Source organism: Mus musculus, chromosome 1, assembly GCF_000001635.26.
Source record: "Mus musculus strain C57BL/6J chromosome 1, GRCm38.p6 C57BL/6J".
Classification (NCBI taxonomy): domain Eukaryota; kingdom Metazoa; phylum Chordata; class Mammalia; order Rodentia; family Muridae; genus Mus; species Mus musculus.
In genome coordinates this window covers 95,492,264-95,501,384 of record NC_000067.6, presented here as the reverse complement: position 1 = coordinate 95,501,384, position 9,121 = coordinate 95,492,264, and the positions used below count along the sequence as shown (strand labels likewise).

At 39.5% G+C, this 9,121-nt stretch overlaps 1 pseudogene; it reads right to left on the bottom strand.

Moving 5' to 3' along the window:
• On the bottom strand, positions 2,198-2,814 carry Gm15427 (predicted pseudogene 15427; annotated as a pseudogene).

The window sequence follows — 9,121 nt, the reverse complement described above, 5'->3', positions numbered from 1 at the left end:
TTTGTCAACAAGTTATTAATTCTAAGGACAAGATATTATGAAACTTTAAAACTTTAACTTCTTAAAAGACAAAGAAGGGGGAAATTATATCCCCGTCCATATTATTTAGTGCAGTCCCGTGCACACTATTTAAATCATACTTTTATTTTAGAATTTTAAAATTTAGATGTCAAAGAATTTAATAAATGTTTTATAGTATCTTAAAAGGATCTACTTATTGGCATATGGTTTGATTAGCCATTTAATAGAGTCATAATGATTTTTCTCTTTTCTTCAATGTGATCAGTTATTCTAACTCAATCTTGGACTGGTCTAATAGTAAGTCCAATATTAGAGATTCCTATTGTAGATAGCTAAAATTCTTAATTACCTAGCAAAGTTAATTCAGAGTACAGCCTCCACTCCCAGAGGAGCTGTGGCCTTCCTGCATTCTAAAAACCAGCTCCCCCACAAGGAGGCCAGAGCTTGAGCCTTGCTAATTTGCAACTGAATAAAGTACCTGGACTTCCCCAAAAGAAGCTTTGTACTGTTACTTTTCACTGCCTGGATTTTGTTTTTCAAGCAGGTCAATCAACATCTTCAGCCTGACTACAGCAGGTGTGCATCCCTGCCTCCAAGGGCATGCAGGTGGCAGCTACTAATTTTCATTCTAAAAGCATTCCAGCACATATTGTGGCTTTTGGTCTGATTTGGGATTAAGATTTGTTATTAGGGCTAGAAAGGCAGAAATTTCAGATATTAGAAGAATGTTGTTTTTATTCTGATAAGACGGGCTTAGTCTCTTAGCTGGTCTCCAGTTTTACACCCTTGCTGCTATTGCAAGGTCCCCTTGGTTCCTCTGGCAGTGGAGATATTAGGGATGAGGAGGGTGACCTCCAGCTCCTAATATAGCCTACAGCTACAAATTGTGGTGTTACAAGTGGCATAATTCTTGTAGAGGCCTTGCTGAATCTGAGGTTGACAATTCTCCCTTGGGAGCTGCACAGGACTCAGAACTGTGCATGCTGGTTCGTGATAATATGAATCCAGTATGGTCACCAGTGTGGGTACAAGGCTAAGCTCTGCAGGGGAAGGTCCATTTCTGAGTTCCCTGAGAGACACACCTGGTTTGGATGGAGTTTGGTATCTAGTTCCATTTACAACCAAAAGAATCTTTCTAAGGCTCTCCCTCCCCTCCCCAAAAGATACCAAGAGCCATGATTGTGGGTCCTGACAGCACCCACGGGAGGAATCGGGTCAATGCTCCCCCAGCCATGGTTAATGCCCACTCATCCAAGGATGAGAAGATCATTTGATCACCTCAGTTAAGTGTGGCCTTATTTAATTTAATTCAAAGAGGGGAGAGAGGTTGGAGATCATACCCTGAGAAGGCAAGCCCTTTCACAGTCTCCCACCCTAACAAGCCAAATGGCCTTGAGCTAGGGAGCTCATCTTCACCCCCTCCTCTCTGTTCCCTGCCTATCACCCAAGGCTGTTAAGGAGGATCCACATACTCTCCTTTAGTGTTATCTTACTATAGTGCCTTTCAAAATTGAATCCTGATAAAGTTAAGTCTTCGCCAGAGTTCCAACTTCCTAGTAAGACCGTGAAGCTGACTACTTGTAATTCAGTAGGAATTCAGCAAGGAAGTTACCTATTCAGTAACTAATTTAGCATTACAAAAGATGGAGCCAACAGTTCAGTGCTACTCTGCAAAATGTTTATTTGGACAGAAAGGACAGTCTTAACCCAATAAGGGTTTACTATGAGAAAAGTTAGGGAATCCCACTGAGACAGGTTTCTTCATTAGACCCTAAGAATTCAGGCAGAACTATAGAGCATAAATAAATTTTATGCCTCAGCTCAGACTTTCTTTTTTATATTAACAACAGGGAGGAGATGTAACCTCCCTCCCCCCCCCCACATCACCCCCCTGCCCCAGCCTGAACTCAGGCTGATCAGGCTTGACTGTTATCACCAGGAGATCATTGGGTGTGGAGCCCGCCACTCTATCGTTCTGACACTCCTGCTGCTGCTACCTGCCGCCTAGCTGTTCTGGAGTATTCACGTGGTCACCTGCAACTGGACTCCAAGGATGATTTGGTGGGAATGGGCCCCTCCCCCTTCTTTATAACCCTGTGTTCTGAATATTAAAATTGAACCTTAATCAGACTAATGTCTTGGTTCCATCCTTTCTTTTTTTTTTTTTTTTTTTTTTGACAGTCTCAAGTTTTTATTCAGTGGGTCTCTGTGTCTAGAAGAAGGTGTTGGGCCTCTTGGTGGTGAAGCGTGGCTTGTGCTGGCTCCGCAACACACGGTGGGGCAGTGGGAATTTGATCTTGGAGTCGTGGAACTGCTTGACAGCTGGCCGGCGGCACTTGCCAGCTGCAATCTCTTCCACCTTCATGATCTGGATGGAGTGGGCACGGGCACGGTGTCGGGCACCCATGTCTCGGTAGCACTGTGTGACTGCACCAGCAGTGGTCAGGTCCCTGTACTCCCGATACATGTTGTGTGTGCCACTGCGGGAGTCATAGCGCAGCCAGATGCCAAAGTTCTTCACACGCAGGGGTGACTTCTCAAACACCTGTCTGCAGTACACAATTTCCCCGGATGACTTCTTCATCTTCTTCAGCTGTGACACAAAGTACCAGAAGCGGGACTTGGCCACCACATGGTTGGGTGCAAAGATTCGCATACGGTACAGTGGTGGTGTGTGGCATTTTGGGGTTGGCAAGCAGCGCCCCACCACCTTGTACTCCCGAAGCGTGCCCGAGGCCTTCATGGCACTGCGCACTCGTTCACCGCCAGTCACAAAAGGCGGTTCCATCCTTTCTTGCACCCCCTAGGTTCCCTCTTTTCTTCCAGATTCCAAGATGCCTCCCAGGCTCGAACCCAGACATGTGAGCCGCTGGCTGGCCTCAACAATCTGGTATTGCAAATCAGACTCTCATACTTGTGTGTCACACAGAACCAATTTCTAATCGTAATCCCAAGATATTTCTAAATACCATCATCAGTCATATAAAAGATTTTCTCTCTCTCCTTTTTAAAAATTTCTGGCTGTATCAGATATTTTGGTACATAACCCCTTCATTTGGCAGATCAAGTCTTTATGCCAATCTTTGGCCTCATTGGTTAATATGTGACTTACCCATGCCTAAATATAGTATGTTTTCATTAGAGTGGGAAAATTCAGAGCTATATTTCCATTTAACTATGGAAATACTACTTTTTGATGGAATTTGGCTCTATATTAATCTATGTAATCTAAATTTTATAGACAAGAATATATATTCTTGATTTCCATTTTGCATTCCTCAGAGTCTTCACCGCTAGAAGTCATTGTAATCCACATGAAAGGAAGTAAGATTTTTATGTCAGATTCCTTTTGCCCAGATCACGTGATTTGGGCAGAAGTGCATGAGTGAGATCCCTCCTGTTTTACTCAACACTTAATTTACTTTGAGCACATCTCTCACCTTGGGAAAGCTCTCACTCTCAGCTTTCCTTTTCTACATATGTGAAATATCTGTGCGATTAAATATATTGAGTTGTTATTTTATCTGTTTTCTTTTTGTTTATGTCAAAGACCATATTATTCCTTTGGTTAAAGTCAAATTGTGTAATCCCATTTCTATCTCCATGTGTCTAATATTACCGTTGCATACACTGGCAGCCAGATACATACATAACTCTAGTGAAAGAATGGTGTATATTCTACATACTTACTAAATATGACTGTTGTTATGTTCATTGTTGTCTGGAACACTGGTATATATTCTTACCAATTGTTACATCTGGGGTATTATCTACATTTATATTACTGAATATTAATTCTTCTTTCTGAGAATTTAACTTTTGCATTCTTAGAAACAAATCTAAGGTACTTAAATATGCATGGAGTCACCAACTTATAATACTAGCACTTCAGAGATTGAGACAAGATAGTGGAGTCCAAGTCAGCAAAACTCTATTTAGAAAAATAAATGAGAGTAATCCATAAACTTTCCATTATGTTTTGACTGAGAAAGTCTCATCATTCAACAGTGCATTCATTTTGCTGTTATTTAATCTTTTCCAGGTTGTTTAGTGTCTCCTGATGTATAAAAGTGAAGGGAGTCATTTTTATGATGTCATTTTGTTAAAGAGTGGTTTAGGAGGTTCTATCTACAGATATGTCTGCAGAAAGATTTATTGGAGGATACGATATATCAATTTGAAAGAAGAATGAGGAAAATAACTGTAATACAGATGACACTGAGTAGAAATAGAAGCAAATACTTCCTCTCTCCTGGCCAAGCAACCTCTTCTAGGTTATCAAAGCCTAGTAAATTGGCAGATAATGATGAGATTATTCACCATCACATTCACATATGTTTAATAATGATTTTACAGATACCATGAACTGTTAGGAACCAATAGAACCTCTTAAAGATGATTTTTATTCACTCACATGAGATGGGTCTCAAGTTGGAGCAGTCATTGGATGGCTGTCTCCTCAGTCTGTGATTCATCTTTGATTCATCTTTTTCCCTGAGCTATTAAGGATACTCTGCTCTGCTTGCTGACAGAAGCTAGCATGACTGTCTACTGAGAGGCTTCATTCAGCAGTGGATTGAGGCATATGCCATCATCTGGTGGAATCAGGGAGCTGGTGGAAAAGTGGGGGATGGAAGGGAGCAAGTTTCAAGGAAACCACAAGAAGACCCACAGAGTCAACTAACCTGGGATGATGGGGTTCACAGAGCCTGAGCCACCAACGAGAGAGCATGCAGTAGCTAGACTTAGACTCCCTTCACATCTTTAGTAAATATACAGTTTGATCTTCATGTGGGTCCCCTTAAAAGTAGCATTTGAGATGGGGTCTGTCTCAGTCTCTGTTCCCTGACATTGGCTCCCCTTCCTTACTTGGACTGTTTTATTGGGCCTCATTTTGAGAGGATATACTGAACCTTGCTGGGACTAGATGCCCCAGAGTAGAATGGTACCCAAGGGAGGACTTTCCTTCTTTGAGGAAAAGGGGAGGGGCAATGGGGAGGGATTTATAAGTCTGGGACTGGGAAGAGAGGAAAGAGGATGAGGAGCTATAATCAAGATATAAAGTGAATAAAATAAAATAATAAAAATAAAACAATAAAGTCACAAAATTCAGTAGTTTCAAAAGAAGAAGAAAAAAAAGGGGGAGAGAGATATTTTTCCAGGTAGGTTCATAAAACCAAGCACACTTTCTGAATAAATAGCTCTAGAAACTTTTATATGAGCTTAAAGAAACATAGAAATTAGGAAAAATTATGCACATTACTGTTTTCCTCAAGTTTTAAAAAAGAAAAATAATCTATTTATGCATTTATGTATGCAAACAAGGAATGTATATTTATACTACATATGAATCTATCTAATGAATACATAGATATAATGAATATATTTACCTGAGAAAAAATATATATATCTTTATTTTGGAGAATAGAAGAGCCACAAGAAGAAAGGTAAGTGAATAATTGTTTCTGAATCTAGAACACCAACTAGTTGTTGTAAACAGGTATATAAAATAATTTTCCATCAAACATATAAAACACTAAAAATAAGGGTTGTATCCAAAGAGTATAATGTACTTTAAAACATGCTTTAATGATAATCTGCAGAGTTGACTGGATTTGGGACCATCTGAGAGCCATACCGCTGAGATTTTCCACAGCAGGTTCCCTGAGGAAGAAAACATACCCCAAGTACAAGTGCAACTGTTGGTGGGCCAGAGAACTGAGTCTGTGCTGCCACCCGGGACAATGCTAAAGTCCATGGCACATATTGACTCCAGAGACCATGTGGATGTCTCTGGTCCATGCTGTTACCAGAAACAACATACAAGACCATGATCCACGCTCCCACTTTCTGTAAAGATCAAGGAAGTTACTCTGGCAGTGATACTGATTTCCGAGAATCGCAGTTAAGGAGGCATAAAAGTCTTCTGTGACAACCACTACTCCCAACCTGGCTCACTCCCACCCAAAATTAAAAGCCTAGACAAGAAACTATTGAGGAGAACTCTTTAAAATTTCAATACGGATGCTCTTTGACATTAATAACTTCTTGCAGAGATGCAGGTGGAGAAGGACTCAGTTTCCTTTAAGGAGCTGGTGCTTGACCATGGTCCAATGAGTATACAGGCAATACAAACTGGCCTTATTTTCTTTCTTTCTTTCTTTCTTTCTTTCTTTCTTTCTTTCTTTCTTTCTTTCTTCCATTCATTCTTCTTTCTTCCTCCCTTTCTTCCTTCTTTTCCCCTCCTCCTATTCATCTGTTGGTCTGTTTCATGGGGAAGGGAATCACAAGGCTAAGAGTACAGCCCTTGGCCTACTGGTAAGTGAATGTGATAGCTGGGCATGATGTGAAATTCCCAGGTAATCAATACAGACAAGTATGACCGCCTTTTTTTTTTTTTTTAATGGAGTTCCAAACTAAATAAAGGAGGTGAAAAAGAAAAAAATCCAAATGACTATATCCATTTTTTTCTTCCATGTTTCAGTCACACACTCCCAATGGGACAAACTCTTTGCTGCTGAACATATAAGCCATGACTTACTGAGTCTACTGAAACAATAAACCATGATAAATCTCTTCTTTATATTGCTTATTGTCAGGTAATTGATGAGAGTAGTAACTCATACTCATGCTAGCACATATAGTTTGGTGACTAGAAAAAGAAATGTCCAAGTCTGACATATAAAAGTGTTTTCACAGAAATGATCTTAACATATACATGAAAATGGATTAGAATCCTCATGAAATTTTAGGATCGGTGATGATAGACATAAAAATAAGTAATTAAGGTTTTATTTTTTTTTCTTAAACACTAGAATCAATGTCTCTACATGTACTACCAAATCATTAATTTAAAATACATTTTGGCATTGTTGAGTTTTCTTTAACACTATCTCTAGGTTTCCATAATCTATCAATATATTATAATTTCTGAGATAAGCTGAGTAGATAGGAAGATAATCCTTTAATGTAAAATTCTGTTAAAATTGGTCAGTATACGTAAAATAAAAATATTATTTCTTTAAATATCAATGTGCAATCAGTAAATAAATTGATACAAGACAAATATTAAAAATAGAACATGAATGCTTGAAATTATATGCAAAGTAAATGAGCCATTTGTAAATTTCTGGATGAAACATTTTTCTACACGTTATCTTTTTATTTTTCCAAGCTTCCCTTAAAAACCAAAGCAAAGTTAAACTCTAGAAGCATATCAAAATCTTATTTTCAGCCTACCAAAATATTCTTTTAGGAAAAAATGTCATAATTGGGCCTCTCTTAAATATAGGTCTGAGACAACTCTAGTTTATGTTTGAAATTTATGTATACACACTTAAAATGATTATTTATGTTCATGTTTGTCCTCAATTTAAAAATAAACTGTAGGCTTCTGTTGTTCAAGTGCAGGCCACAGCAGGTAGACAACAGATGGATGACCTGCCTGCCAGCTGAACTGCCCAACAGGCTAGATCCAGTTCTCAAAGACACAGTCCACTAACCCACCCAGTCTCACCTCACTTTCCATCTCTCTGCCGTGCCCCTGCTCCCAACTCCCAACTCCAGCAGATTTCTGCTATCCAATCTCAGTCCACGTCAGTCAAAAGAAAGGTGATGTCCGAGGTGATTACCCTCATGCCTGAGGAGGAATGTAACCACTAACTCACTAGATTTACTTCCTAAAGACCTACTTCATTTCCTCCCCATGCTTCCCCCCCCCCCCCGCCCACCAACCTACTGCCCTCTCCTGCTGCTGTGTCCCTCCACCCTCGATTGGACTGCAAATAGGAGTACACATCTGTCAGAAGAACAAGTGCAGGCCACTCTAGTCAAATGAACAGCTTCCCCAGGTGCAGGCCAAGAGAGTTTGAAGAACAGATAACATGCCAAGAAAGCCAGAAAATTTTGCAAACTCAAGCAGGAATGCACTTCTGGAACAGAGCACATCCTGCCTGATAGAACCACAGATACATGACCCACCAGTGGAAGTTCTCTGCTCCCTCCTTGCCCCAAATCCTCACTTCCCTTCTCATCATCATATCCTACCCTTTAACTTGAGCAGAGACTCCATTGCTGCACCAAAGGCCAAACTAGCCACCAGAAGTTCAACCCCCAGATTGGAAAGAGACTTCTGGATCATGCTGGTCTCACTGCTTTCCAGAAATCAAGACCACAAAGACAAGAAGACCAAAGAGGAACTGAAACAAAGGAACAAAACACCCATCCAACAAAGACAAACTCAGAAATCTGCACCTAGAGCTGTAATCATTCCACACCCAGATCCTTAAACACTAGTGCAAGAACATAGTCAACAACAACCAGGGCAATATGACACCACCAGAGACAAGCTATTCTACCACAGGAACCCTGTAATATTTCAACATAGCTGAAACACAAGAAAATAACCTTAAAATCAACTTCAGGAAGATGTTATAGGTCCTTAAACAGTAAATGGAAAAACCCACTTAAAGAAATTAAGGAAATGACTAACAAAACAATTTGTGGAAAAAAAATCCCTTAATGAACATCAAGTACGCCGAAGAAAACAAGCAAAAAAAAAAAAAAAAAAAAAAAAAAAAAAACCCACAAAGAGGTGAAAGACAACTTTAAGACTTCAAAATGGAAATAGAAGCAATAAAGAGAACACAAACTAAGGGAATTCTCGAAATGGAGACTCTAGGTAAGCTAACAGGAACTACAGGAACAAGCATCACCAACAGAATACTAAAGATAAAAGAGAGATTTTTCAGGCATTGGAGGTACAATAGAAGAAATAGATTTGTTGGTCAAAGAAAAATCCATAAAACACCAAATAGTTGGACCAGAAAAGAAAGTACCCATGCTAGAGCAACAAGACAAAAAGGAGAGAAAGTAAATACAAATTAGAAAGGAAGAAATAAATGTATATTTATTTGAGGATGATAAGATAGTATGTATAAGAGAACCCCCAAAATTCTACCAGAGAACTCCTACAACTGATAACTCTTTCAGTGAAGTGGCTGTAGTGGCTGTATCAAGATTAATTAATTAAAATCAGTAGACCTCCTTTATGTAAATGACAAAAGAGCTGAGAAAAAAATCAGAGAAGCAACAGCCTTCA